Raw genomic sequence first — 27684 nt, forward strand, 5'->3', positions numbered from 1 at the left:
GGAGTCGCTTCGGCCCTGGCGACGTCCCTGGGCCGAACCCTAACCCTAGCTAAGGCTCTCTCCCCAAGAGGACCCAATGCCAACGTCTGACAACAGCACGCGCCTGGGGTCCGGAAGAGGTGCAGGCTGACTCGGCATGGAACCTGGAAGCTCACCGTGTCGTTTCCCAGGCCCGGCTGCAGCTGCCGAGAGGATGCCGGAGGCCTCCTCGACCAGGGGCCCAATCACGTGTGTGGCCTTGGCAGCCACAGACGGATCCTGACCGGCACCGTCCCTTGTGCCCTCAACTCAGCCCTTCGGGGAGACCACTGCCCTGCTGTGGCTTGGGCGCCTGGAGCCTCCTGGGACCCAACCCTAACCCTAACCGTACCCCGAACCGGGACCCTCCACCGCAACCTAAGCCTGCCTCGAACCCTAACCCTGCAATTGAGCCGCCTTCTGGCATGGGCCCTCACTTCAGCCCTCGAGGGACATCACGAGACTGCAGTCGATTCAGCCCTGGCGACGTCCCTGGACCAAACCCTAACCCTAGCTAAGGCTCCCTCCCCACGGGGACCCCATGCCAACGTCTGACAACACCACGCGCCTGGGGTCCAGAAGCGGTGCAGGCTGACCCGGCATGGAACCTGGAAGCTCAGCGTGTCGTTTCCCAGGCCGTTCTGCAGCTGCCCGAGAGGATTCCGGAGGCCTCCTCGACCAGGGGCCGATCGACGTCTGTGGCCTTGGCAGCCACAGACGGATCCTGAGCGGCACCGTCCCTTGTGCCCTCAACTCAGCCCTTCGGGGAGACCACCGCCCTGCTGTGGGTTCGGCGCCTGGAGCCTCCTGGGACCTAACCCTAACCCTAACCGTACACCGAACGGGGACCCTCCACCGCAACCTAAGCCGGCCTCGACCCCTAACCCTGCACTTGAGCCGCCTTGCTGCATGGGCCCTCACTTCAGCCCTCGAGGCAGATCACGAGACCGGAGTCGCTTCGGCCCTGGCGACGTCCCTGGGCCGAACCCTAACCCTAGCTAAGGCTCTCTCCCCAAGAGGACCCAATGCCAACGTCTGACAACACCACGCGCCTGGGGTCCGGAAGAGGTGCAGGCTGACTCGGCATGGAACCTGGAAGCTCACCGTGTCGTTTCCCAGGCCCGGCTGCAGCTGCCGAGAGGATGCCGGAGGCCTCCTCGACCAGGGGCCCAATCACGTGTGTGGCCTTGGCAGCCACAGACGGATCCTGACCGGCACCGTCCCTTGTGCCCTCAACTCAGCCCTTCGGGGAGACCACTGCCCTGCTGTGGCTTGGGCGCCTGGAGCCTCCTGGGACCCAACCCTAACCCTAACCGTACCCCGAACCGGGACCCTCCACCGCAACCTAAGCCTGCCTCGAACCCTAACCCTGCAATTGAGCCGCCTTCTGGCATGGGCCCTCACTTCAGCCCTCGAGGGACATCACGAGACTGCAGTCGATTCAGCCCTGGCGACGTCCCTGGACCAAACCCTAACCCTAGCTAAGGCTCCCTCCCCACGGGGACCCCATGCCAACGTCTGACAACACCACGCGCCTGGGGTCCAGAAGCGGTGCAGGCTGACCCGGCATGGAACCTGGAAGCTCAGCGTGTCGTTTCCCAGGCCGTTCTGCAGCTGCCCGAGAGGATTCCGGAGGCCTCCTCGACCAGGGGCCGATCGACGTCTGTGGCCTTGGCAGCCACAGACGGATCCTGAGCGGCACCGTCCCTTGTGCCCTCAACTCAGCCCTTCGGGGAGACCACCGCCCTGCTGTGGGTTCGGCGCCTGGAGCCTCCTGGGACCTAACCCTAACCCTAACCGTACACCGAACGGGGACCCTCCACCGCAACCTAAGCCGGCCTCGACCCCTAACCCTGCACTTGAGCCGCCTTGCTGCATGGGCCCTCACTTCAGCCCTCGAGGCAGATCACGAGACCGGAGTCGCTTCGGCCCTGGCGACGTCCCTGGGCCGAACCCTAACCCTAGCTAAGGCTCTCTCCCCAAGAGGACCCAATGCCAACGTCTGACAACACCACGCGCCTGGGGTCCGGAAGAGGTGCAGGCTGACTCGGCATGGAACCTGGAAGCTCACCGTGTCGTTTCCCAGGCCCGGCTGCAGCTGCCGAGAGGATGCCGGAGGCCTCCTCGACCAGGGGCCCAATCACGTGTGTGGCCTTGGCAGCCACAGACGGATCCTGACCGGCACCGTCCCTTGTGCCCTCAACTCAGCCCTTCGGGGAGACCACTGCCCTGCTGTGGCTTGGGCGCCTGGAGCCTCCTGGGACCCAACCCTAACCCTAACCGTACCCCGAACCGGGACCCTCCACCGCAACCTAAGCCTGCCTCGAACCCTAACCCTGCAATTGAGCCGCCTTCTGGCATGGGCCCTCACTTCAGCCCTCGAGGGACATCACGAGACTGCAGTCGATTCAGCCCTGGCGACGTCCCTGGACCAAACCCTAACCCTAGCTAAGGCTCCCTCCCCACGGGGACCCCATGCCAACGTCTGACAACACCACGCGCCTGGGGTCCAGAAGCGGTGCAGGCTGACCCGGCATGGAACCTGGAAGCTCAGCGTGTCGTTTCCCAGGCCGTTCTGCAGCTGCCCGAGAGGATTCCGGAGGCCTCCTCGACCAGGGGCCGATCGACGTCTGTGGCCTTGGCAGCCACAGACGGATCCTGAGCGGCACCGTCCCTTGTGCCCTCAACTCAGCCCTTCGGGGAGACCACCGCCCTGCTGTGGGTTCGGCGCCTGGAGCCTCCTGGGACCTAACCCTAACCCTAACCTTACACCGAACGGGGACCCTCCACCGCAACCTAAGCCGGCCTCGACCCCTAACCCTGCACTTGAGCCGCCTTGCTGCATGGGCCCTCACTTCAGCCCTCGAGGCAGATCACGAGACCGGAGTCGCTTCGGCCCTGGCGACGTCCCTGGGCCGAACCCTAACCCTAGCTAAGGCTCTCTCCCCAAGAGGACCCAATGCCAACGTCTGACAACACCACGCGCCTGGGGTCCGGAAGAGGTGCAGGCTGACTCGGCATGGAACCTGGAAGCTCACCGTGTCGTTTCCCAGGCCCGGCTGCAGCTGCCGAGAGGATGCCGGAGGCCTCCTCGACCAGGGGCCCAATCACGTGTGTGGCCTTGGCAGCCACAGACGGATCCTGACCGGCACCGTCCCTTGTGCCCTCAACTCAGCCCTTCGGGGAGACCACTGCCCTGCTGTGGCTTGGGCGCCTGGAGCCTCCTGGGACCCAACCCTTACCCTAACCGTACCCCGAACCGGGACCCTCCACCGCAACCTAAGCCTGCCTCGAACCCTAACCCTGCAATTGAGCCGCCTTCTGGCATGGGCCCTCACTTCAGCCCTCGGGGGAGATCACGAGACTGCAGTCGATTCAGCCCTGGCGACGTCCCTGGACCAAACCCTAACCCTAGCTAAGGCTCCCTCCCCACGGGGACCCCATGCCAACGTCTGACAACACCACGCGCCTGGGGTCCAGAAGCGGTGCAGGCTGACCCGGCATGGAACCTGGAAGCTCAGCGTGTCGTTTCCCAGGCCGTTCTGCAGCTGCCCGAGAGGATTCCGGAGGCCTCCTCGACCAGGGGCCGATCGACGTCTGTGGCCTTGGCAGCCACAGACGGATCCTGAGCGGCACCGTCCCTTGTGCCCTCAACTCAGCCCTTCGGGGAGACCACCGCCCTGCTGTGGGTTCGGCGCCTGGAGCCTCCTGGGACCTAACCCTAACCCTAACCGTACACCGAACGGGGACCCTCCACCGCAACCTAAGCCGGCCTCGACCCCTAACCCTGCACTTGAGCCGCCTTGCTGCATGGGCCCTCACTTCAGCCCTCGAGGCAGATCACGAGACCGGAGTCGCTTCGGCCCTGGCGACGTCCCTGGGCCGAACCCTAACCCTAGCTAAGGCTCTCTCCCCAAGAGGACCCAATGCCAACGTCTGACAACACCACGCGCCTGGGGTCCGGAAGAGGTGCAGGCTGACTCGGCATGGAACCTGGAAGCTCACCGTGTCGTTTCCCAGGCCCGGCTGCAGCTGCCGAGAGGATGCCGGAGGCCTCCTCGACCAGGGGCCCAATCACGTGTGTGGCCTTGGCAGCCACAGACGGATCCTGACCGGCACCGTCCCTTGTGCCCTCAACTCAGCCCTTCGGGGAGACCACTGCCCTGCTGTGGCTTGGGCGCCTGGAGCCTCCTGGGACCCAACCCTAACCCTAACCGTACCCCGAACCGGGACCCTCCACCGCAACCTAAGCCTGCCTCGAACCCTAACCCTGCAATTGAGCCGCCTTCTGGCATGGGCCCTCACTTCAGCCCTCGAGGGAGATCACGAGACTGCAGTCGATTCAGCCCTGGCGACGTCCCTGGACCAAACCCTAACCCTAGCTAAGGCTCCCTCCCCACGGGGACCCCATGCCAACGTCTGACAACACCACGCGCCTGGGGTCCAGAAGCGGTGCAGGCTGACCCGGCATGGAACCTGGAAGCTCAGCGTGTCGTTTCCCAGGCCGTTCTGCAGCTGCCCGAGAGGATTCCGGAGGCCTCCTCGACCAGGGGCCGATCGACGTCTGTGGCCTTGGCAGCCACAGACGGATCCTGAGCGGCACCGTCCCTTGTGCCCTCAACTCAGCCCTTCGGGGAGACCACCGCCCTGCTGTGGGTTCGGCGCCTGCAGCCTCCTGGGACCTAACCCTAACCCTAACCCTACACCGAACGGGGACCCTCCACCGCAACCTAAGCCGGCCTCGACCCCTAACCCTGCACTTGAGCCGCCTTGCTGCATGGGCCCTCACTTCAGCCCTCGAGGCAGATCACGAGACCGGAGTCGCTTCGGCCCTGGCGACGTCCCTGGGCCGAACCCTAACCCTAGCTAAGGCTCTCTCCCCAAGAGGACCCAATGCCAACGTCTGACAACACCACGCGCCTGGGGTCCGGAAGAGGTGCAGGCTGACTCGGCATGGAACCTGGAAGCCCACCGTGTCGTTTCCCAGGCCCGGCTGCAGCTGCCGAGAGGATGCCGGAGGCCTCCTCGACCAGGGGCCCAATCACGTGTGTGGCCTTGGCAGCCACAGACGGATCCTGACCGGCACCGTCCCTTGTGCCCTCAACTCAGCCCTTCGGGGAGACCACTGCCCTGCTGTGGCTTGGGCGCCTGGAGCCTCCTGGGACCCAACCCTAACCCTAACCGTACCCCGAACCGGGACCCTCCACCGCAACCTAAGCCTGCCTCGAACCCTAACCCTGCAATTGAGCCGCCTTCTGGCATGGGCCCTCACTTCAGCCCTCGAGGGACATCACGAGACTGCAGTCGATTCAGCCCTGGCGACGTCCCTGGACCAAACCCTAACCCTAGCTAAGGCTCCCTCCCCACGGGGACCCCATGCCAACGTCTGACAACACCACGCGCCTGGGGTCCAGAAGCGGTGCAGGCTGACCCGGCATGGAACCTGGAAGCTCAGCGTGTCGTTTCCCAGGCCGTTCTGCAGCTGCCCGAGAGGATTCCGGAGGCCTCCTCGACCAGGGGCCGATCGACGTCTGTGGCCTTGGCAGCCACAGACGGATCCTGAGCGGCACCGTCCCTTGTGCCCTCAACTCAGCCCTTCGGGGAGACCACCGCCCTGCTGTGGGTTCGGCGCCTGGAGCCTCCTGGGACCTAACCCTAACCCTAACCCTACACCGAACGGGGACCCTCCACCGCAACCTAAGCCGGCCTCGACCCCTAACCCTGCACTTGAGCCGCCTTGCTGCATGGGCCCTCACTTCAGCCCTCGAGGCAGATCACGAGACCGGAGTCGCTTCGGCCCTGGCGACGTCCCTGGGCCGAACCCTAACCCTAGCTAAGGCTCTCTCCCCAAGAGGACCCAATGCCAACGTCTGACAACACCACGCGCCTGGGGTCCGGAAGAGGTGCAGGCTGACTCGGCATGGAACCTGGAAGCTCACCGTGTCGTTTCCCAGGCCCGGCTGCAGCTGCCGAGAGGATGTCGGAGGCCTCCTCGACCAGGGGCCCAATCACGTGTGTGGCCTTGGCAGCCACAGACGGATCCTGACCGGCACCGTCCCTTGTGCCCTCAACTCAGCCCTTCGGGGAGACCACTGCCCTGCTGTGGCTTGGGCGCCTGGAGCCTCCTGGGACCCAACCCTAACCCTAACCGTTCCCCGAACCGGGACCCTCCACCGCAACCTAAGCCTGCCTCGAACCCTAACCCTGCAATTGAGCCGCCTTCTGGCATGGGCCCTCACTTCAGCCCTCGAGGGACATCACGAGACTGCAGTCGATTCAGCCCTGGCGACGTCCCTGGACCAAACCCTAACCCTAGCTAAGGCTCCCTCCCCACGGGGACCCCATGCCAACGTCTGACAACACCACGCGCCTGGGGTCCAGAAGCGGTGCAGGCTGACCCGGCATGGAACCTGGAAGCTCAGCGTGTCGTTTCCCAGGCCGTTCTGCAGCTGCCCGAGAGGATTCCGGAGGCCTCCTCGACCAGGGGCCGATCGACGTCTGTGGCCTTGGCAGCCACAGACGGATCCTGAGCGGCACCGTCCCTTGTGCCCTCAACTCAGCCCTTCGGGGAGACCACCGCCCTGCTGTGGGTTCGGCGCCTGGAGCCTCCTGGGACCTAACCCTAACCCTAACCGTACACCGAACGGGGACCCTCCACCGCAACCTAAGCCGGCCTCGACCCCTAACCCTGCACTTGAGCCGCCTTGCTGCATGGGCCCTCACTTCAGCCCTCGAGGCAGATCACGAGACCGGAGTCGCTTCGGCCCTGGCGACGTCCCTGGGCCGAACCCTAACCCTAGCTAAGGCTCTCTCCCCAAGAGGACCCAATGCCAACGTCTGACAACACCACGCGCCTGGGGTCCGGAAGAGGTGCAGGCTGACTCGGCATGGAACCTGGAAGCTCACCGTGTCGTTTCCCAGGCCCGGCTGCAGCTGCCGAGAGGATGCCGGAGGCCTCCTCGACCAGGGGCCCAATCACGTGTGTGGCCTTGGCAGCCACAGACGGATCCTGACCGGCACCGTCCCTTGTGCCCTCAACTCAGCCCTTCGGGGAGACCACTGCCCTGCTGTGGCTTGGGCGCCTGGAGCCTCCTGGGACCCAACCCTAACCCTAACCGTACCCCGAACCGGGACCCTCCACCGCAACCTAAGCCTGCCTCGAACCCTAACCCTGCAATTGAGCCGCCTTCTGGCATGGGCCCTCACTTCAGCCCTCGAGGGACATCACGAGACTGCAGTCGATTCAGCCCTGGCGACGTCCCTGGACCAAACCCTAACCCTAGCTAAGGCTCCCTCCCCACGGGGACCCCATGCCAACGTCTGACAACACCACGCGCCTGGGGTCCAGAAGCGGTGCAGGCTGACCCGGCATGGAACCTGGAAGCTCAGCGTGTCGTTTCCCAGGCCGTTCTGCAGCTGCCCGAGAGGATTCCGGAGGCCTCCTCGACCAGGGGCCGATCGACGTCTGTGGCCTTGGCAGCCACAGACGGATCCTGAGCGGCACCGTCCCTTGTGCCCTCAACTCAGCCCTTCGGGGAGACCACCGCCCTGCTGTGGGTTCGGCGCCTGCAGCCTCCTGGGACCTAACCCTAACCCTAACCCTACACCGAACGGGGACCCTCCACCGCAACCTAAGCCGGCCTCGACCCCTAACCCTGCACTTGAGCCGCCTTGCTGCATGGGCCCTCACTTCAGCCCTCGAGGCAGATCACGAGACCGGAGTCGCTTCGGCCCTGGCGACGTCCCTGGGCCGAACCCTAACCCTAGCTAAGGCTCTCTCCCCAAGAGGACCCAATGCCAACGTCTGACAACACCACGCGCCTGGGGTCCGGAAGAGGTGCAGGCTGACTCGGCATGGAACCTGGAAGCTCACCGTGTCGTTTCCCAGGCCCGGCTGCAGCTGCCGAGAGGATGCCGGAGGCCTCCTCGACCAGGGGCCCAATCACGTGTGTGGCCTTGGCAGCCACAGACGGATCCTGACCGGCACCGTCCCTTGTGCCCTCAACTCAGCCCTTCGGGGAGACCACTGCCCTGCTGTGGCTTGGGCGCCTGGAGCCTCCTGGGACCCAACCCTAACCCTAACCGTACCCCGAACCGGGACCCTCCACCGCAACCTAAGCCTGCCTCGAACCCTAACCCTGCAATTGAGCCGCCTTCTGGCATGGGCCCTCACTTCAGCCCTCGAGGGACATCACGAGACTGCAGTCGATTCAGCCCTGGCGACGTCCCTGGACCAAACCCTAACCCTAGCTAAGGCTCCCTCCCCACGGGGACCCCATGCCAACGTCTGACAACACCACGCGCCTGGGGTCCAGAAGCGGTGCAGGCTGACCCGGCATGGAACCTGGAAGCTCAGCGTGTCGTTTCCCAGGCCGTTCTGCAGCTGCCCGAGAGGATTCCGGAGGCCTCCTCGACCAGGGGCCGATCGACGTCTGTGGCCTTGGCAGCCACAGACGGATCCTGAGCGGCACCGTCCCTTGTGCCCTCAACTCAGCCCTTCGGGGAGACCACCGCCCTGCTGTGGGTTCGGCGCCTGGAGCCTCCTGGGACCTAACCCTAACCCTAACCCTACACCGAACGGGGACCCTCCACCGCAACCTAAGCCGGCCTCGACCCCTAACCCTGCACTTGAGCCGCCTTGCTGCATGGGCCCTCACTTCAGCCCTCGAGGCAGATCACGAGACCGGAGTCGCTTCGGCCCTGGCGACGTCCCTGGGCCGAACCCTAACCCTAGCTAAGGCTCTCTCCCCAAGAGGACCCAATGCCAACGTCTGACAACACCACGCGCCTGGGGTCCGGAAGAGGTGCAGGCTGACTCGGCATGGAACCTGGAAGCTCACCGTGTCGTTTCCCAGGCCCGGCTGCAGCTGCCGAGAGGATGCCGGAGGCCTCCTCGACCAGGGGCCCAATCACGTGTGTGGCCTTGGCAGCCACAGACGGATCCTGACCGGCACCGTCCCTTGTGCCCTCAACTCAGCCCTTCGGGGAGACCACTGCCCTGCTGTGGCTTGGGCGCCTGGAGCCTCCTGGGACCCAACCCTAACCCTAACCGTACCCCGAACCGGGACCCTCCACCGCAACCTAAGCCTGCCTCGAACCCTAACCCTGCAATTGAGCCGCCTTCTGGCATGGGCCCTCACTTCAGCCCTCGGGGGAGATCACGAGACTGCAGTCGATTCAGCCCTGGCGACGTCCCTGGACCAAACCCTAACCCTAGCTAAGGCTCCCTCCCCACGGGGACCCCATGCCAACGTCTGACAACACCACGCGCCTGGGGTCCAGAAGCGGTGCAGGCTGACCCGGCATGGAACCTGGAAGCTCAGCGTGTCGTTTCCCAGGCCGTTCTGCAGCTGCCCGAGAGGATTCCGGAGGCCTCCTCGACCAGGGGCCGATCGACGTCTGTGGCCTTGGCAGCCACAGACGGATCCTGAGCGGCACCGTCCCTTGTGCCCTCAACTCAGCCCTTCGGGGAGACCACCGCCCTGCTGTGGGTTCGGCGCCTGGAGCCTCCTGGGACCTAACCCTAACCCTAACCCTACACCGAACGGGGACCCTCCACCGCAACCTAAGCCGGCCTCGACCCCTAACCCTGCACTTGAGCCGCCTTGCTGCATGGGCCCTCACTTCAGCCCTCGAGGCAGATCACGAGACCGGAGTCGCTTCGGCCCTGGCGACGTCCCTGGGCCGAACCCTAACCCTAGCTAAGGCTCTCTCCCCAAGAGGACCCAATGCCAACGTCTGACAACACCACGCGCCTGGGGTCCGGAAGAGGTGCAGGCTGACTCGGCATGGAACCTGGAAGCTCACCGTGTCGTTTCCCAGGCCCGGCTGCAGCTGCCGAGAGGATGCCGGAGGCCTCCTCGACCAGGGGCCCAATCACGTGTGTGGCCTTGGCAGCCACAGACGGATCCTGACCGGCACCGTCCCTTGTGCCCTCAACTGAGCCCTTCGGGGAGACCACTGCCCTGCTGTGGCTTGGGCGCCTGGAGCCTCCTGGGACCCAACCCTAACCCTAACCCTACCCCGAACCGGGACCATCCACCGCAACCTAAGCCTGCCTCGAACCCTAACCCTGCAATTGAGCCGCCTTCTGGCATGGGCCCTCACTTCAGCCCTCGGGGGAGATCACGAGACTGCAGTCGATTCAGCCCTGGCGACGTCCCTGGACCAAACCCTAACCCTAGCTAAGGCTCCCTCCCCACGGGGACCCCATGCCAACGTCTGACAACACCACGCGCCTGGGGTCCAGAAGCGGTGCAGGCTGACCCGGCATGGAACCTGGAAGCTCAGCGTGTCGTTTCCCAGGCCGTTCTGCAGCTGCCCGAGAGGATTCCGGAGGCCTCCTCGACCAGGGGCCGATCGACGTCTGTGGCCTTGGCAGCCACAGACGGATCCTGAGCGGCACCGTCCCTTGTGCCCTCAACTCAGCCCTTCGGGGAGACCACCGCCCTGCTGTGGGTTCGGCGCCTGGAGCCTCCTGGGACCTAACCCTAACCCTAACCGTACACCGAACGGGGACCCTCCACCGCAACCTAAGCCGGCCTCGACCCCTAACCCTGCACTTGAGCCGCCTTGCTGCATGGGCCCTCACTTCAGCCCTCGAGGCAGATCACGAGACCGGAGTCGCTTCGGCCCTGGCGACGTCCCTGGGCCGAACCCTAACCCTAGCTAAGGCTCTCTCCCCAAGAGGACCCAATGCCAACGTCTGACAACACCACGCGCCTGGGGTCCGGAAGAGGTGCAGGCTGACTCGGCATGGAACCTGGAAGCTCACCGTGTCGTTTCCCAGGCCCGGCTGCAGCTGCCGAGAGGATGCCGGAGGCCTCCTCGACCAGGGGCCCAATCACGTGTGTGGCCTTGGCAGCCACAGACGGATCCTGACCAGCACCGTCCCTTGTGCCCTCAACTCAGCCCTTCGGGGAGACCACTGCCCTGCTGTGGCTTGGGCGCCTGGAGCCTCCTGGGACCCAACCCTAACCCTAACCGTACCCCGAACCGGGACCCTCCACCGCAACCTAAGCCTGCCTCGAACCCTAACCCTGCAATTGAGCCGCCTTCTGGCATGGGCCCTCACTTCAGCCCTGGAGGGACATCACGAGACTGCAGTCGATTCAGCCCTGGCGACGTCCCTGGACCAAACCCTAACCCTAGCTAAGGCTCCCTCCCCACGGGGACCCCATGCCAACGTCTGACAACACCACGCGCCTGGGGTCCAGAAGCGGTGCAGGCTGACCCGGCATGGAACCTGGAAGCTCAGCGTGTCGTTTCCCAGGCCGTTCTGCAGCTGCCCGAGAGGATTCCGGAGGCCTCCTCGACCAGGGGCCGATCGACGTCTGTGGCCTTGGCAGCCACAGACGGATCCTGAGCGGCACCGTCCCTTGTGCCCTCAACTCAGCCCTTCGGGGAGACCACCGCCCTGCTGTGGGTTCGGCGCCTGGAGCCTCCTGGGACCTAACCCTAACCCTAACCCTACACCGAACGGGGACCCTCCACCGCAACCTAAGCCGGCCTCGACCCCTAACCCTGCACTTGAGCCGCCTTGCTGCATGGGCCCTCACTTCAGCCCTCGAGGCAGATCACGAGACCGGAGTCGCTTCGGCCCTGGCGACGTCCCTGGGCCGAACCCTAACCCTAGCTAAGGCTCTCTCCCCAAGAGGACCCAATGCCAACGTCTGACAACACCACGCGCCTGGGGTCCGGAAGAGGTGCAGGCTGACTCGGCATGGAACCTGGAAGCTCACCGTGTCGTTTCCCAGGCCCGGCTGCAGCTGCCGAGAGGATGCCGGAGGCCTCCTCGACCAGGGGCCCAATCACGTGTGTGGGCTTGGCAGCCACAGACGGATCCTGACCGGCACCGTCCCTTGTGCCCTCAACTCAGCCCTTCGGGGAGACCACTGCCCTGCTGTGGCTTGGGCGCCTGGAGCCTCCTGGGACCCAACCCTAACCCTAACCCTACCCCGAACCGGGACCCTCCACCGCAACCTAAGCCTGCCTCGAACCCTAACCCTGCAATTGAGCCGCCTTCTGGCATGGGCCCTCACTTCAGCCCTCGAGGGACATCACGAGACTGCAGTCGATTCAGCCCTGGCGACGTCCCTGGACCAAACCCTAACCCTAGCTAAGGCTCCCTCCCCACGGGGACCCCATGCCAACGTCTGACAACACCACGCGCCTGGGGTCCAGAAGCGGTGCAGGCTGACCCGGCATGGAACCTGGAAGCTCAGCGTGTCGTTTCCCAGGCCGTTCTGCAGCTGCCCGAGAGGATTCCGGAGGCCTCCTCGACCAGGGGCCGATCGACGTCTGTGGCCTTGGCAGCCACAGACGGATCCTGAGCGGCACCGTCCCTTGTGCCCTCAACTCAGCCCTTCGTGGAGACCACCGCCCTGCTGTGGGTTCGGCGCCTGGAGCCTCCTGGGACCTAACCCTAACCCTAACCGTACACCGAACGGGGACCCTCCACCGCAACCTAAGCCGGCCTCGACCCCTAACCCTGCACTTGAGCCGCCTTGCTGCATGGGCCCTCACTTCAGCCCTCGAGGCAGATCACGAGACCGGAGTCGCTTCGGCCCTGGCGACGTCCCTGGGCCGAACCCTAACCCTAGCTAAGGCTCTCTCCCCAAGAGGACCCAATGCCAACGTCTGACAACACCACGCGCCTGGGGTCCGGAAGAGGTGCAGGCTGACTCGGCATGGAACCTGGAAGCTCACCGTGTCGTTTCCCAGGCCCGGCTGCAGCTGCCGAGAGGATGCCGGAGGCCTCCTCGACCAGGGGCCCAATCACGTGTGTGGCCTTGGCAGCCACAGACGGATCCTGACCGGCACCGTCCCTTGTGCCCTCAACTCAGCCCTTCGGGGAGACCACTGCCCTGCTGTGGCTTGGGCGCCTGGAGCCTCCTGGGACCCAACCCTAACCCTAACCCTACCCCGAACCGGGACCATCCACCGCAACCTAAGCCTGCCTCGAACCCTAACCCTGCAATTGAGCCGCCTTCTGGCATGGGCCCTCACTTCAGCCCTCGGGGGAGATCACGAGACTGCAGTCGATTCAGCCCTGGCGACGTCCCTGGACCAAACCCTAACCCTAGCTAAGGCTCCCTCCCCACGGGGACCCCATGCCAACGTCTGACAACACCACGCGCCTGGGGTCCAGAAGCGGTGCAGGCTGACCCGGCATGGAACCTGGAAGCTCAGCGTGTCGTTTCCCAGGCCGTTCTGCAGCTGCCCGAGAGGATTCCGGAGGCCTCCTCGACCAGGGGCCGATCGACGTCTGTGGCCTTGGCAGCCACAGACGGATCCTGAGCGGCACCGTCCCTTGTGCCCTCAACTCAGCCCTTCGGGGAGACCACCGCCCTGCTGTGGGTTCGGCGCCTGGAGCCTCCTGGGACCTAACCCTAACCCTAACCCTACACCGAATGGGGACCCTCCACCGCAACCTAAGCCGGCCTCGACCCCTAACCCTGCACTTGAGCCGCCTTGCTGCATGGGCCCTCACTTCAGCCCTCGAGGCAGATCACGAGACCGGAGTCGCTTCGGCCCTGGCGACGTCCCTGGGCCGAACCCTAACCCTAGCTAAGGCTCTCTCCCCAAGAGGACCCAATGCCAACGTCTGACAACACCACGCGCCTGGGGTCCGGAAGAGGTGCAGGCTGACTCGGCATGGAACCTGGAAGCTCACCGTGTCGTTTCCCAGGCCCGGCTGCAGCTGCCGAGAGGATGCCGGAGGCCTCCTCGACCAGGGGCCCAATCACGTGTGTGGCCTTGGCAGCCACAGACGGATCCTGACCGGCACCGTCCCTTGTGCCCTCAACTCAGCCCTTCGGGGAGACCACTGCCCTGCTGTGGCTTGGGCGCCTGGAGCCTCCTGGGACCCAACCCTTACCCTAACCGTACCCCGAACCGGGACCCTCCACCGCAACCTAAGCCTGCCTCGAACCCTAACCCTGCAATTGAGCCGCCTTCTGGCATGGGCCCTCACTTCAGCCCTCGGGGGAGATCACGAGACTGCAGTCGATTCAGCCCTGGCGACGTCCCTGGACCAAACCCTAACCCTAGCTAAGGCTCCCTCCCCACGGGGACCCCATGCCAACGTCTGACAACACCACGCGCCTGGGGTCCAGAAGCGGTGCAGGCTGACCCGGCATGGAACCTGGAAGCTCAGCGTGTCGTTTCCCAGGCCGTTCTGCAGCTGCCCGAGAGGATTCCGGAGGCCTCCTCGACCAGGGGCCGATCGACGTCTGTGGCCTTGGCAGCCACAGACGGATCCTGAGCGGCACCGTCCCTTGTGCCCTCAACTCAGCCCTTCGGGGAGACCACCGCCCTGCTGTGGGTTCGGCGCCTGGAGCCTCCTGGGACCTAACCCTAACCCTAACCGTACACCGAACGGGGACCCTCCACCGCAACCTAAGCCGGCCTCGACCCCTAACCCTGCACTTGAGCCGCCTTGCTGCATGCGCCCTCACTTCAGCCCTCGAGGCAGATCACGAGACCGGAGTCGCTTCGGCCCTGGCGACGTCCCTGGGCCGAACCCTAACCCTAGCTAAGGCTCTCTCCCCAAGAGGACCCAATGCCAACGTCTGACAACACCACGCGCCTGGGGTCCGGAAGAGGTGCAGGCTGACTCGGCATGGAACCTGGAAGCTCACCGTGTCGTTTCCCAGGCCCGGCTGCAGCTGCCGAGAAGATGCCGGAGGCCTCCTCGACCAGGGGCCCAATCACGTGTGTGGCCTTGGCAGCCACAGACGGATCCTGACCGGCACCGTCCCTTGTGCCCTCAACTCAGCCCTTCGGGGAGACCACTGCCCTGCTGTGGCTTGGGCGCCTGGAGCCTCCTGGGACCCAACCCTAACCCTAACCGTACCCCGAACCGGGACCCTCCACCGCAACCTAAGCCTGCCTCGAACCCTAACCCTGCAATTGAGCCGCCTTCTGGCATGGGCCCTCACTTCAGCCCTCGGGGGAGATCACGAGACTGCAGTCGATTCAGCCCTGGCGACGTCCCTGGACCAAACCCTAACCCTAGCTAAGGCTCCCTCCCCACGGGGACCCCATGCCAACGTCTGACAACACCACGCGCCTGGGGTCCAGAAGCGGTGCAGGCTGACCCGGCATGGAACCTGGAAGCTCAGCGTGTCGTTTCCCAGGCCGTTCTGCAGCTGCCCGAGAGGATTCCGGAGGCCTCCTCGACCAGGGGCCGATCGACGTCTGTGGCCTTGGCAGCCACAGACGGATCCTGAGCGGCACCGTCCCTTGTGCCCTCAACTCAGCCCTTCGGGGAGACCACCGCCCTGCTGTGGGTTCGGCGCCTGGAGCCTCCTGGGACCTAACCCTAACCCTAACCCTACACCGAACGGGGACCCTCCACCGCAACCTAAGCCGGCCTCGACCCCTAACCCTGCACTTGAGCCGCCTTGCTGCATGGGCCCTCACTTCAGCCCTCGAGGCAGATCACGAGACCGGAGTCGCTTCGGCCCTGGTGACGTCCCTGGGCCGAACCCTAACCCTAGCTAAGGCTCTCTCCCCAAGAGGACCCAATGCCAACGTCTGACAACACCACGCGCCTGGGGTCCGGAAGAGGTGCAGGCTGACTCGGCATGGAACCTGGAAGCCCACCGTGTCGTTTCCCAGGCCCGGCTGCAGCTGCCGAGAGGATGCCGGAGGCCTCCTCGACCAGGGGCCCAATCACGTGTGTGGCCTTGGCAGCCACAGACGGATCCTGACCGGCACCGTCCCTTGTGCCCTCAACTCAGCCCTTCGGGGAGACCACTGCCCTGCTGTGGCTTGGGCGCCTGGAGCCTCCTGGGACCCAACCCTAACCCTAACCGTACCCCGAACCGGGACCCTCCACCGCAACCTAAGCCTGCCTCGAACCCTAACCCTGCAATTGAGCCGCCTTCTGGCATGGGCCCTCACTTCAGCCCTCGAGGGACATCACGAGACTGCAGTCGATTCAGCCCTGGCGACGTCCCTGGACCAAACCCTAACCCTAGCTAAGGCTCCCTCCCCACGGGGACCCCATGCCAACGTCTGACAACACCACGCGCCTGGGGTCCAGAAGCGGTGCAGGCTGACCCGGCATGGAACCTGGAAGCTCAGCGTGTCGTTTCCCAGGCCGTTCTGCAGCTGCCCGAGAGGATTCCGGAGGCCTCCTCGACCAGGGGCCGATCGACGTCTGTGGCCTTGGCAGCCACAGACGGATCCTGAGCGGCACCGTCCCTTGTGCCCTCAACTCAGCCCTTCGGGGAGACCACCGCCCTGCTGTGGGTTCGGCGCCTGGAGCCTCCTGGGACCTAACCCTAACCCTAACCTTACACCGAACGGGGACCCTCCACCGCAACCTAAGCCGGCCTCGACCCCTAACCCTGCACTTGAGCCGCCTTGCTGCATGGGCCCTCACTTCAGCCCTCGAGGCAGATCACGAGACCGGAGTCGCTTCGGCCCTGGCGACGTCCCTGGGCCGAACCCTAACCCTAGCTAAGGCTCTCTCCCCAAGAGGACCCAATGCCAACGTCTGACAACACCACGCGCCTGGGGTCCGGAAGAGGTGCAGGCTGACTCGGCATGGAACCTGGAAGCTCACCGTGTCGTTTCCCAGGCCCGGCTGCAGCTGCCGAGAGGATGCCGGAGGCCTCCTCGACCAGGGGCCCAATCACGTGTGTGGCCTTGGCAGCCACAGACGGATCCTGACCGGCACCGTCCCTTGTGCCCTCAACTCAGCCCTTCGGGGAGACCACTGCCCTGCTGTGGCTTGGGCGCCTGGAGCCTCCTGGGACCCAACCCTAACCCTAACCGTACCCCGAACCGGGACCATCCACCGCAACCTAAGCCTGCCTCGAACCCTAACCCTGCAATTGAGCCGCCTTCTGGCATGGGCCCTCACTTCAGCCCTCGGGGGAGATCACGAGACTGCAGTCGATTCAGCCCTGGCGACGTCCCTGGACCAAACCCTAACCCTAGCTAAGGCTCCCTCCCCACGGGGACCCCATGCCAACGTCTGACAACACCACGCGCCTGGGGTCCAGAAGCGGTGCAGGCTGACCCGGCATGGAACCTGGAAGCTCAGCGTGTCGTTTCCCAGGCCGTTCTGCAGCTGCCCGAGAGGATTCCGGAGGCCTCCTCGACCAGGGGCCGATCGACGTCTGTGGCCTTGGCAGCCACAGACGGATCCTGAGCGGCACCGTCCCTTGTGCCCTCAACTCAGCCCTTCGGGGAGACCACCGCCCTGCTGTGGGTTCGGCGCCTGGAGCCTCCTGGGACCTAACCCTAACCCTAACCCTACACCGAACGGGGACCCTCCACCGCAACCTAAGCCGGCCTCGACCCCTAACCCTGCACTTGAGCCGCCTTGCTGCATGGGCCCTCACTTCAGCCCTCGAGGCAGATCACGAGACCGGAGTCGCTTCGGCCCTGGCGACGTCCCTGGGCCGAACCCTAACCCTAGCTAAGGCTCTCTCCCCAAGAGGACCCAATGCCAACGTCTGACAACACCACGCGCCTGGGGTCCGGAAGAGGTGCAGGCTGACTCGGCATGGAACCTGGAAGCTCACCGTGTCGTTTCCCAGGCCCGGCTGCAGCTGCCGAGAGGATGCCGGAGGCCTCCTCGACCAGGGGCCCAATCACGTGTGTGGCCTTGGCAGCCACAGACGGATCCTGACCGGCACCGTCCCTTGTGCCCTCAACTCAGCCCTTCGGGGAGACCACTGCCCTGCTGTGGCTTGGGCGCCTGGAGCCTCCTGGGACCCAACCCTAACCCTAACCGTACCCCGAACCGGGACCCTCCACCGCAACCTAAGACTGCCTCGAACCCTAACCCTGCAATTGAGCCGCCTTCTGGCATGGGCCCTCACTTCAGCCCTCGAGGGACATCACGAGACTGCAGTCGATTCAGCCCTGGCGACGTCCCTGGACCAAACCCTAACCCTAGCTAAGGCTCCCTCCCCACGGGGACCCCATGCCAACGTCTGACAACACCACGCGCCTGGGGTCCAGAAGCGGTGCAGGCTGACCCGGCATGGAACCTGGAAGCTCAGCGTGTCGTTTCCCAGGCCGTTCTGCAGCTGCCCGAGAGGATTCCGGAGGCCTCCTCGACCAGGGGCCGATCGACGTCTGTGGCCTTGGCAGCCACAGACGGATCCTGAGCGGCACCGTCCCTTGTGCCCTCAACTCAGCCCTTCGTGGAGACCACCGCCCTGCTGTGGGTTCGGCGCCTGGAGCCTCCTGGGACCTAACCCTAACCCTAACCCTACACCGAACGGGGACCCTCCACCGCAACCTAAGCCGGCCTCGACCCCTAACCCTGCACTTGAGCCGCCTTGCTGCATGCGCCCTCACTTCAGCCCTCGAGGCAGATCACGAGACCGGAGTCGCTTCGGCCCTGGCGACGTCCCTGGGCCGAACCCTAACCCTAGCTAAGGCTCTCTCCCCAAGAGGACCCAATGCCAACGTCTGACAACACCACGCGCCTGGGGTCCGGAAGAGGTGCAGGCTGACTCGGCATGGAACCTGGAAGCTCACCGTGTCGTTTCCCAGGCCCGGCTGCAGCTGCCGAGAGGATGCCGGAGGCCTCCTCGACCAGGGGCCCAATCACGTGTGTGGCCTTGGCAGCCACAGACGGATCCTGACCGGCACCGTCCCTTGTGCCCTCAACTCAGCCCTTCGGGGAGACCACTGCCCTGCTGTGGCTTGGGCGCCTGGAGCCTCCTGGGACCCAACCCTAACCCTAACCGTACCCCGAACCGGGACCCTCCACCGCAACCTAAGCCTGCCTCGAACCCTAACCCTGCAATTGAGCCGCCTTCTGGCATGGGCCCTCACTTCAGCCCTCGGGGGAGATCACGAGACTGCAGTCGATTCAGCCCTGGCGACGTCCCTGGACCAAACCCTAACCCTAGCTAAGGCTCCCTCCCCACGGGGACCCCATGCCAACGTCTGACAACACCACGCGCCTGGGGTCCAGAAGCGGTGCAGGCTGACCCGGCATGGAACCTGGAAGCTCAGCGTGTCGTTTCCCAGGCCGTTCTGCAGCTGCCCGAGAGGATTCCGGAGGCCTCCTCGACCAGGGGCCGATCGACGTCTGTGGCCTTGGCAGCCACAGACGGATCCTGAGCGGCACCGTCCCTTGTGCCCTCAACTCAGCCCTTCGGGGAGACCACCGCCCTGCTGTGGGTTCGGCGCCTGGAGCCTCCTGGGACCTAACCCTAACCCTAACCCTACACCGAACGGGGACCCTCCACCGCAACCTAAGCCGGCCTCGACCCCTAACCCTGCACTTGAGCCGCCTTGCTGCATGGGCCCTCACTTCAGCCCTCGAGGCAGATCACGAGACCGGAGTCGCTTCGGCCCTGGCGACGTCCCTGGGCCGAACCCTAACCCTAGCTAAGGCTCTCTCCCCAAGAGGACCCAATGCCAACGTCTGACAACACCACGCGCCTGGGGTCCGGAAGAGGTGCAGGCTGACTCGGCATGGAACCTGGAAGCTCACCGTGTCGTTTCCCAGGCCCGGCTGCAGCTGCCGAGAGGATGCCGGAGGCCTCCTCGACCAGGGGCCCAATCACGTGTGTGGCCTTGGCAGCCACAGACGGATCCTGACCGGCACCGTCCCTTGTGCCCTCAACTCAGCCCTTCGGGGAGACCACTGCCCTGCTGTGGCTTGGGCGCCTGGAGCCTCCTGGGACCGAACCCTAACCCTAACCGTACCCCGAACCGGGACCCTCCACCGCAACCTAAGCCTGCCTCGAACCCTAACCCTGCAATTGAGCCGCCTTCTGGCATGGGCCCTCACTTCAGCCCTCGAGGGACATCACGAGACTGCAGTCGATTCAGCCCTGGCGACGTCCCTGGACCAAACCCTAACCCTAGCTAAGGCTCCCTCCCCACGGGGACCCCATGCCAACGTCTGACAACACCACGCGCCTGGGGTCCAGAAGCGGTGCAGGCTGACCCGGCATGGAACGTGGAAGCTCAGCGTTTCGTTTCCCAGGCCGTTCTGCAGCTGCCCGAGAGGATTCCGGAGGCCTCCTCGACCAGGGGCCGATCGACGTCTGTGGCCTTGGCAGCCACAGACGGATCCTGAGCGGCACCGTCCCTTGTGCCCTCAACTCAGCCCTTCGGGGAGACCACCGCCCTGCTGTGGGTTCGGTGCCTGGAGCCTCCTGGGACCTAACCCTAACCCTAACCGTACACCGAACGGGGACCCTCCACCGCAACCTAAGCCGGCCTCGACCCCTAACCCTGCACTTGAGCCGCCTTGCTGCATGGGCCCTCACTTCAGCCCTCGAGGCAGATCACGAGACCGGAGTCGCTTCGGCCCTGGCGACGTCCCTGGGCCGAACCCTAACCCTAGCTAAGGCTCTCTCCCCAAGAGGACCCAATGCCAACGTCTGACAACACCACGCGCCTGGGGTCCGGAAGAGGTGCAGGCTGACTCGGCATGGAACCTGGAAGCTCACCGTGTCGTTTCCCAGGCCCGGCTGCAGCTGCCGAGAGGATGCCGGAGGCCTCCTCGACCAGGGGCCCAATCACGTGTGTGGCCTTGGCAGCCACAGACGGATCCTGACCGGCACCGTCCCTTGTGCCCTCAACTCAGCCCTTCGGGGAGACCACTGCCCTGCTGTGGCTTGGGCGCCTGGAGCCTCCTGGGACCCAACCCTAACCCTAACCGTACCCCGAACCGGGACCCTCCACCGCAACCTAAGCCTGCCTCGAACCCTAACCCTGCAATTGAGCCGCCTTCTGGCATGGGCCCTCACTTCAGCCCTCGGGGGAGATCACGAGACTGCAGTCGATTCAGCCCTGGCGACGTCCCTGGACCAAACCCTAACCCTAGCTAAGGCTCCCTCCCCACGGGGACCCCATGCCAACGTCTGACAACACCACGCGCCTGGGGTCCAGAAGCGGTGCAGGCTGACCCGGCATGGAACCTGGAAGCTCAGCGTGTCGTTTCCCAGGCCGTTCTGCAGCTGCCCGAGAGGATTCCGGAGGCCTCCTCGACCAGGGGCCGATCGACGTCTGTGGCCTTGGCAGCCACAGACGGATCCTGAGCGGCACCGTCCCTTGTGCCCTCAACTCAGCCCTTCGGGGAGACCACCGCCCTGCTGTGGGTTCGGCGCCTGGAGCCTCCTGGGACCTAACCCTAACCCTAACCCTACACCGAACGGGGACCCTCCACCGCAACCTAAGCCGGCCTCGACCCCTAACCCTGCACTTGAGCCGCCTTGCTGCATGCGCCCTCACTTCAGCCCTCGAGGCAGATCACGAGACCGGAGTCGCTTCGGCCCTGGCGACGTCCCTGGGCCGAACCCTAACCCTAGCTAAGGCTCTCTCCCCAAGAGGACCCAATGCCAACGTCTGACAACACCACGCGCCTGGGGTCCGGAAGAGGTGCAGGCTGACTCGGCATGGAACCTGGAAGCTCACCGTGTCGTTTCCCAGGCCCGGCTGCAGCTGCCGAGAGGATGCCGGAGGCCTCCTCGACCAGGGGCCCAATCACGTGTGTGGCCTTGGCAGCCACAGACGGATCCTGACCGGCACCGTCCCTTGTGCCCTCAACTCAGCCCTTCGGGGAGACCACTGCCCTGCTGTGGCTTGGGCGCCTGGAGCCTCCTGGGACCCAACCCTAACCCTAACCGTACCCCGAACCGGGACCCTCCACCGCAACCTAAGCCTGCCTCGAACCCTAACCCTGCAATTGAGCCGCCTTCTGGCATGGGCCCTCACTTCAGCCCTCGGGGGAGATCACGAGACTGCAGTCGATTCAGCCCTGGCGACGTCCCTGGACCAAACCCTAACCCTAGCTAAGGCTCCCTCCCCACGGGGACCCCATGCCAACGTCTGACAACACCACGCGCCTGGGGTCCAGAAGCGGTGCAGGCTGACCCGGCATGGAACCTGGAAGCTCAGCGTGTCGTTTCCCAGGCCGTTCTGCAGCTGCCCGAGAGGATTCCGGAGGCCTCCTCGACCAGGGGCCGATCGACGTCTGTGGCCTTGGCAGCCACAGACGGATCCTGAGCGGCACCGTCCCTTGTGCCCTCAACTCAGCCCTTCGGGGAGACCACCGCCCTGCTGTGGGTTCGGCGCCTGGAGCCTCCTGGGACCTAACCCTAACCCTAACCGTACACCGAACGGGGACCCTCCACCGCAACCTAAGCCGGCCTCGACCCCTAACCCTGCACTTGAGCCGCCTTGCTGCATGGGCCCTCACTTCAGCCCTCGAGGCAGATCACGAGACCGGAGTCGCTTCGGCCCTGGCGACGTCCCTGGGCCGAACCCTAACCCTAGCTAAGGCTCTCTCCCCAAGAGGACCCAATGCCAACGTCTGACAACACCACGCGCCTGGGGTCCGGAAGAGGTGCAGGCTGACTCGGCATGGAACCTGGAAGCTCACCGTGTCGTTTCCCAGGCCCGGCTGCAGCTGCCGAGAGGATGCCGGAGGCCTCCTCGACCAGGGGCCCAATCACGTGTGTGGCCTTGGCAGCCACAGACGGATCCTGACCGGCACCGTCCCTTGTGCCCTCAACTCAGCCCTTCGGGGAGACCACTGCCCTGCTGTGGCTTGGGCGCCTGGAGCCTCCTGGGACCCAACCCTAACCCTAACCATACCCCGAACCGGGACCCTCCACCGCAACCTAAGCCTGCCTCGAACCCTAACCCTGCAATTGAGCCGCCTTCTGGCATGGGCCCTCACTTCAGCCCTCGAGGGACATCACGAGACTGCAGTCGATTCAGCCCTGGCGACGTCCCTGGACCAAACCCTAACCCTAGCTAAGGCTCCCTCCCCACGGGGACCCCATGCCAACGTCTGACAACACCACGCGCCTGGGGTCCAGAAGCGGTGCAGGCTGACCCGGCATGGAACCTGGAAGCTCAGCGTGTCGTTTCCCAGGCCGTTCTGCAGCTGCCCGAGAGGATTCCGGAGGCCTCCTCGACCAGGGGCCGATCGACGTCTGTGGCCTTGGCAGCCACAGACGGATCCTGAGCGGCACCGTCCCTTGTGCCCTCAACTCAGCCCTTCGGGGAGACCACCGCCCTGCTGTGGGTTCGGCGCCTGGAGCCTCCTGGGACCTAACCCTAACCCTAACCTTACACCGAACGGGGACCCTCCACCGCAACCTAAGCCGGCCTCGACCCCTAACCCTGCACTTGAGCCGCCTTGCTGCATGGGCCCTCACTTCAGCCCTCGAGGCAGATCACGAGACCGGAGTCGCTTCGGCCCTGGCGACGTCCCTGGGCCGAACCCTAACCCTAGCTAAGGCTCTCTCCCCAAGAGGACCCAATGCCAACGTCTGACAACACCACGCGCCTGGGGTCCGGAAGAGGTGCAGGCTGACTCGGCATGGAACCTGGAAGCTCACCGTGTCGTTTCCCAGGCCCGGCTGCAGCTGCCGAGAGGATGCCGGAGGCCTCCTCGACCAGGGGCCCAATCACGTGTGTGGCCTTGGCAGCCACAGACGGATCCTGACCGGCACCGTCCCTTGTGCCCTCAACTCAGCCCTTCGGGGAGACCACTGCCCTGCTGTGGCTTGGGCGCCTGGAGCCTCCTGGGACCCAACCCTTACCCTAACCGTACCCCGAACCGGGACCCTCCACCGCAACCTAAGCCTGCCTCGAACCCTAACCCTACAATTGAGCCGCCTTCTGGCATGGGCCCTCACTTCAGCCCTCGGGGGAGATCACGAGACTGCAGTCGATTCAGCCCTGGCGACGTCCCTGGACCAAACCCTAACCCTAGCTAAGGCTCCCTCCCCACGGGGACCCCATGCCAACGTCTGACAACACCACGCGCCTGGGGTCCAGAAGCGGTGCAGGCTGACCCGGCATGGAACCTGGAAGCTCAGCGTGTCGTTTCCCAGGCCGTTCTGCAGCTGCCCGAGAGGATTCCGGAGGCCTCCTCGACCAGGGGCCGATCGACGTCTGTGGCCTTGGCAGCCACAGACGGATCCTGAGCGGCACCGTCCCTTGTGCCCTCAACTCAGCCCTTCGGGGAGACCACCGCCCTGCTGTGGGTTCGGCGCCTGGAGCCTCCTGGGACCTAACCCTAACCCTAACCGTACACCGAACGGGGACCCTCCACCGCAACCTAAGCCGGCCTCGACCCCTAACCCTGCACTTGAGCCGCCTTGCTGCATGGGCCCTCACTTCAGCCCTCGAGGCAGATCACGAGACCGGAGTCGCTTCGGCCCTGGCGACGTCCCTGGGCCGAACCCTAACCCTAGCTAAGGCTCTCTCCCCAAGAGGACCCAATGCCAACGTCTGACAACACCACGCGCCTGGGGTCCGGAAGAGGTGCAGGCTGACTCGGCATGGAACCTGGAAGCTCACCGTGTCGTTTCCCAGGCCCGGCTGCAGCTGCCGAGAGGATGCCGGAGGCCTCCTCGACCAGGGGCCCAATCACGTGTGTGGCCTTGGCAGCCACAGACGGATCCTGACCGGCACCGTCCCTTGTGCCCTCAACTCAGCCCTTCGGGGAGACCACTGCCCTGCTGTGGCTTGGGCGCCTGGAGCCTCCTGGGACCCAACCCTAACCCTAACCGTACCCCGAACCGGGACCCTCCACCGCAACCTAAGCCTGCCTCGAACCCTAACCCTGCAATTGAGCCGCCTTCTGGCATGGGCCCTCACTTCAGCCCTCGGGGGAGATCACGAGACTGCAGTCGATTCAGCCCTGGCGACGTCCCTGGACCAAACCCTAACCCTAGCTAAGGCTCCCTCCCCACGGGGACCCCATGCCAACGTCTGACAACACCACGCGCCTGGGGTCCAGAAGCGGTGCAGGCTGACCCGGCATGGAACCTGGAAGCTCAGCGTGTCGTTTCCCAGGCCGTTCTGCAGCTGCCCGAGAGGATTCCGGAGGCCTCCTCGACCAGGGGCCGATCGACGTCTGTGGCCTTGGCAGCCACAGACGGATCCTGAGCGGCACCGTCCCTTGTGCCCTCAACTCAGCCCTTCGGGGAGACCACCGCCCTGCTGTGGGTTCGGCGCCTGGAGCCTCCTGGGACCTAACCCTAACCCTAACCCTACACCGAACGGGGACCCTCCACCGCAACCTAAGCCGGCCTCGACCCCTAACCCTGCACTTGAGCCGCCTTGCTGCATGGGCCCTCACTTCAGCCCTCGAGGCAGATCACGAGACCGGAGTCGCTTCGGCCCTGGTGACGTCCCTGGGCCGAACCCTAACCCTAGCTAAGGCTCTCTCCCCAAGAGGACCCAATGCCAACGTCTGACAACACCACGCGCCTGGGGTCCGGAAGAGGTGCAGGCTGACTCGGCATGGAACCTGGAAGCCCACCGTGTCGTTTCCCAGGCCCGGCTGCAGCTGCCGAGAGGATGCCGGAGGCCTCCTCGACCAGGGGCCCAATCACGTGTGTGGCCTTGGCAGCCACAGACGGATCCTGACCGGCACCGTCCCTTGTGCCCTCAACTCAGCCCTTCGGGGAGACCACTGCCCTGCTGTGGCTTGGGCGCCTGGAGCCTCCTGGGACCCAACCCTAACCCTAACCGTACCCCGAACCGGGACCCTCCACCGCAACCTAAGCCTGCCTCGAACCCTAACCCTGCAATTGAGCCGCCTTCTGGCATGGGCCCTCACTTCAGCCCTCGAGGGACATCACGAGACTGCAGTCGATTCAGCCCTGGCGACGTCCCTGGACCAAACCCTAACCCTAGCTAAGGCTCCCTCCCCACGGGGACCCCATGCCAACGTCTGACAACACCACGCGCCTGGGGTCCAGAAGCGGTGCAGGCTGACCCGGCATGGAACCTGGAAGCTCAGCGTGTCGTTTCCCAGGCCGTTCTGCAGCTGCCCGAGAGGATTCCGGAGGCCTCCTCGACCAGGGGCCGATCGACGTCTGTGGCCTTGGCAGCCACAGACGGATCCTGAGCGGCACCGTCCCTTGTGCCCTCAACTCAGCCCTTCGGGGAGACCACCGCCCTGCTGTGGGTTCGGCGCCTGGAGCCTCCTGGGACCTAACCCTAACCCTAACCCTACACCGAACGGGGACCCTCCACCGCAACCTAAGCCGGCCTCGACCCCTAACCCTGCACTTGAGCCGCCTTGCTGCATGGGCCCTCACTTCAGCCCTCGAGGCAGATCACGAGACCGGAGTCGCTTCGGCCCTGGCGACGTCCCTGGGCCGAACCCTAACCCTAGCTAAGGCTCTCTCCCCAAGAGGACCCAATGCCAACGTCTGACAACACCACGCGCCTGGGGTCCGGAAGAGGTGCAGGCTGACTCGGCATGGAACCTGGAAGCTCACCGTGTCGTTTCCCAGGCCCGGCTGCAGCTGCCGAGAGGATGTCGGAGGCCTCCTCGACCAGGGGCCCAATCACGTGTGTGGCCTTGGCAGCCACAGACGGATCCTGACCGGCACCGTCCCTTGTGCCCTCAACTCAGCCCTTCGGGGAGACCACTGCCCTGCTGTGGCTTGGGCGCCTGGAGCCTCCTGGGACCCAACCCTAACCCTAACCGTTCCCCGAACCGGGACCCTCCACCGCAACCTAAGCCTGCCTCGAACCCTAACCCTGCAATTGAGCCGCCTTCTGGCATGGGCCCTCACTTCAGCCCTCGAGGGACATCACGAGACTGCAGTCGATTCAGCCCTGGCGACGTCCCTGGACCAAACCCTAACCCTAGCTAAGGCTCCCTCCCCACGGGGACCCCATGCCAACGTCTGACAACACCACGCGCCTGGGGTCCAGAAGCGGTGCAGGCTGACCCGGCATGGAACCTGGAAGCTCAGCGTGTCGTTTCCCAGGCCGTTCTGCAGCTGCCCGAGAGGATTCCGGAGGCCTCCTCGACCAGGGGCCGATCGACGTCTGTGGCCTTGGCAGCCACAGACGGATCCTGAGCGGCACCGTCCCTTGTGCCCTCAACTCAGCCCTTCGGGGAGACCACCGCCCTGCTGTGGGTTCGGCGCCTGGAGCCTCCTGGGACCTAACCCTAACCCTAACCGTACACCGAACGGGGACCCTCCACCGCAACCTAAGCCGGCCTCGACCCCTAACCCTGCACTTGAGCCGCCTTGCTGCATGGGCCCTCACTTCAGCCCTCGAGGCAGATCACGAGACCGGAGTCGCTTCGGCCCTGGCGACGTCCCTGGGCCGAACCCTAACCCTAGCTAAGGCTCTCTCCCCAAGAGGACCCAATGCCAACGTCTGACAACACCACGCGCCTGGGGTCCGGAAGAGGTGCAGGCTGACTCGGCATGGAACCTGGAAGCTCACCGTGTCGTTTCCCAGGCCCGGCTGCAGCTGCCGAGAGGATGCCGGAGGCCTCCTCGACCAGGGGCCCAATCACGTGTGTGGCCTTGGCAGCCACAGACGGATCCTGACCAGCACCGTCCCTTGTGCCCTCAACTCAGCCCTTCGGGGAGACCACTGCCCTGCTGTGGCTTGGGCGCCTGGAGCCTCCTGGGACCCAACCCTAACCCTAACCGTACCCCGAACCGGGACCCTCCACCGCAACCTAAGCCTGCCTCGAACCCTAACCCTGCAATTGAGCCGCCTTCTGGCATGGGCCCTCACTTCAGCCCTCGAGGGACATCACGAGACTGCAGTCGATTCAGCCCTGGCGACGTCCCTGGACCAAACCCTAACCCTAGCTAAGGCTCCCTCCCCACGGGGACCCCATGCCAACGTCTGACAACACCACGCGCCTGGGGTCCAGAAGCGGTGCAG

This window comes from Panthera onca, chromosome X (genome assembly GCF_046562875.1).
Source record: "Panthera onca isolate mPanOnc1 chromosome X, mPanOnc1 haplotype 2, whole genome shotgun sequence".
Classification (NCBI taxonomy): Eukaryota; Metazoa; Chordata; class Mammalia; order Carnivora; family Felidae; genus Panthera; species Panthera onca.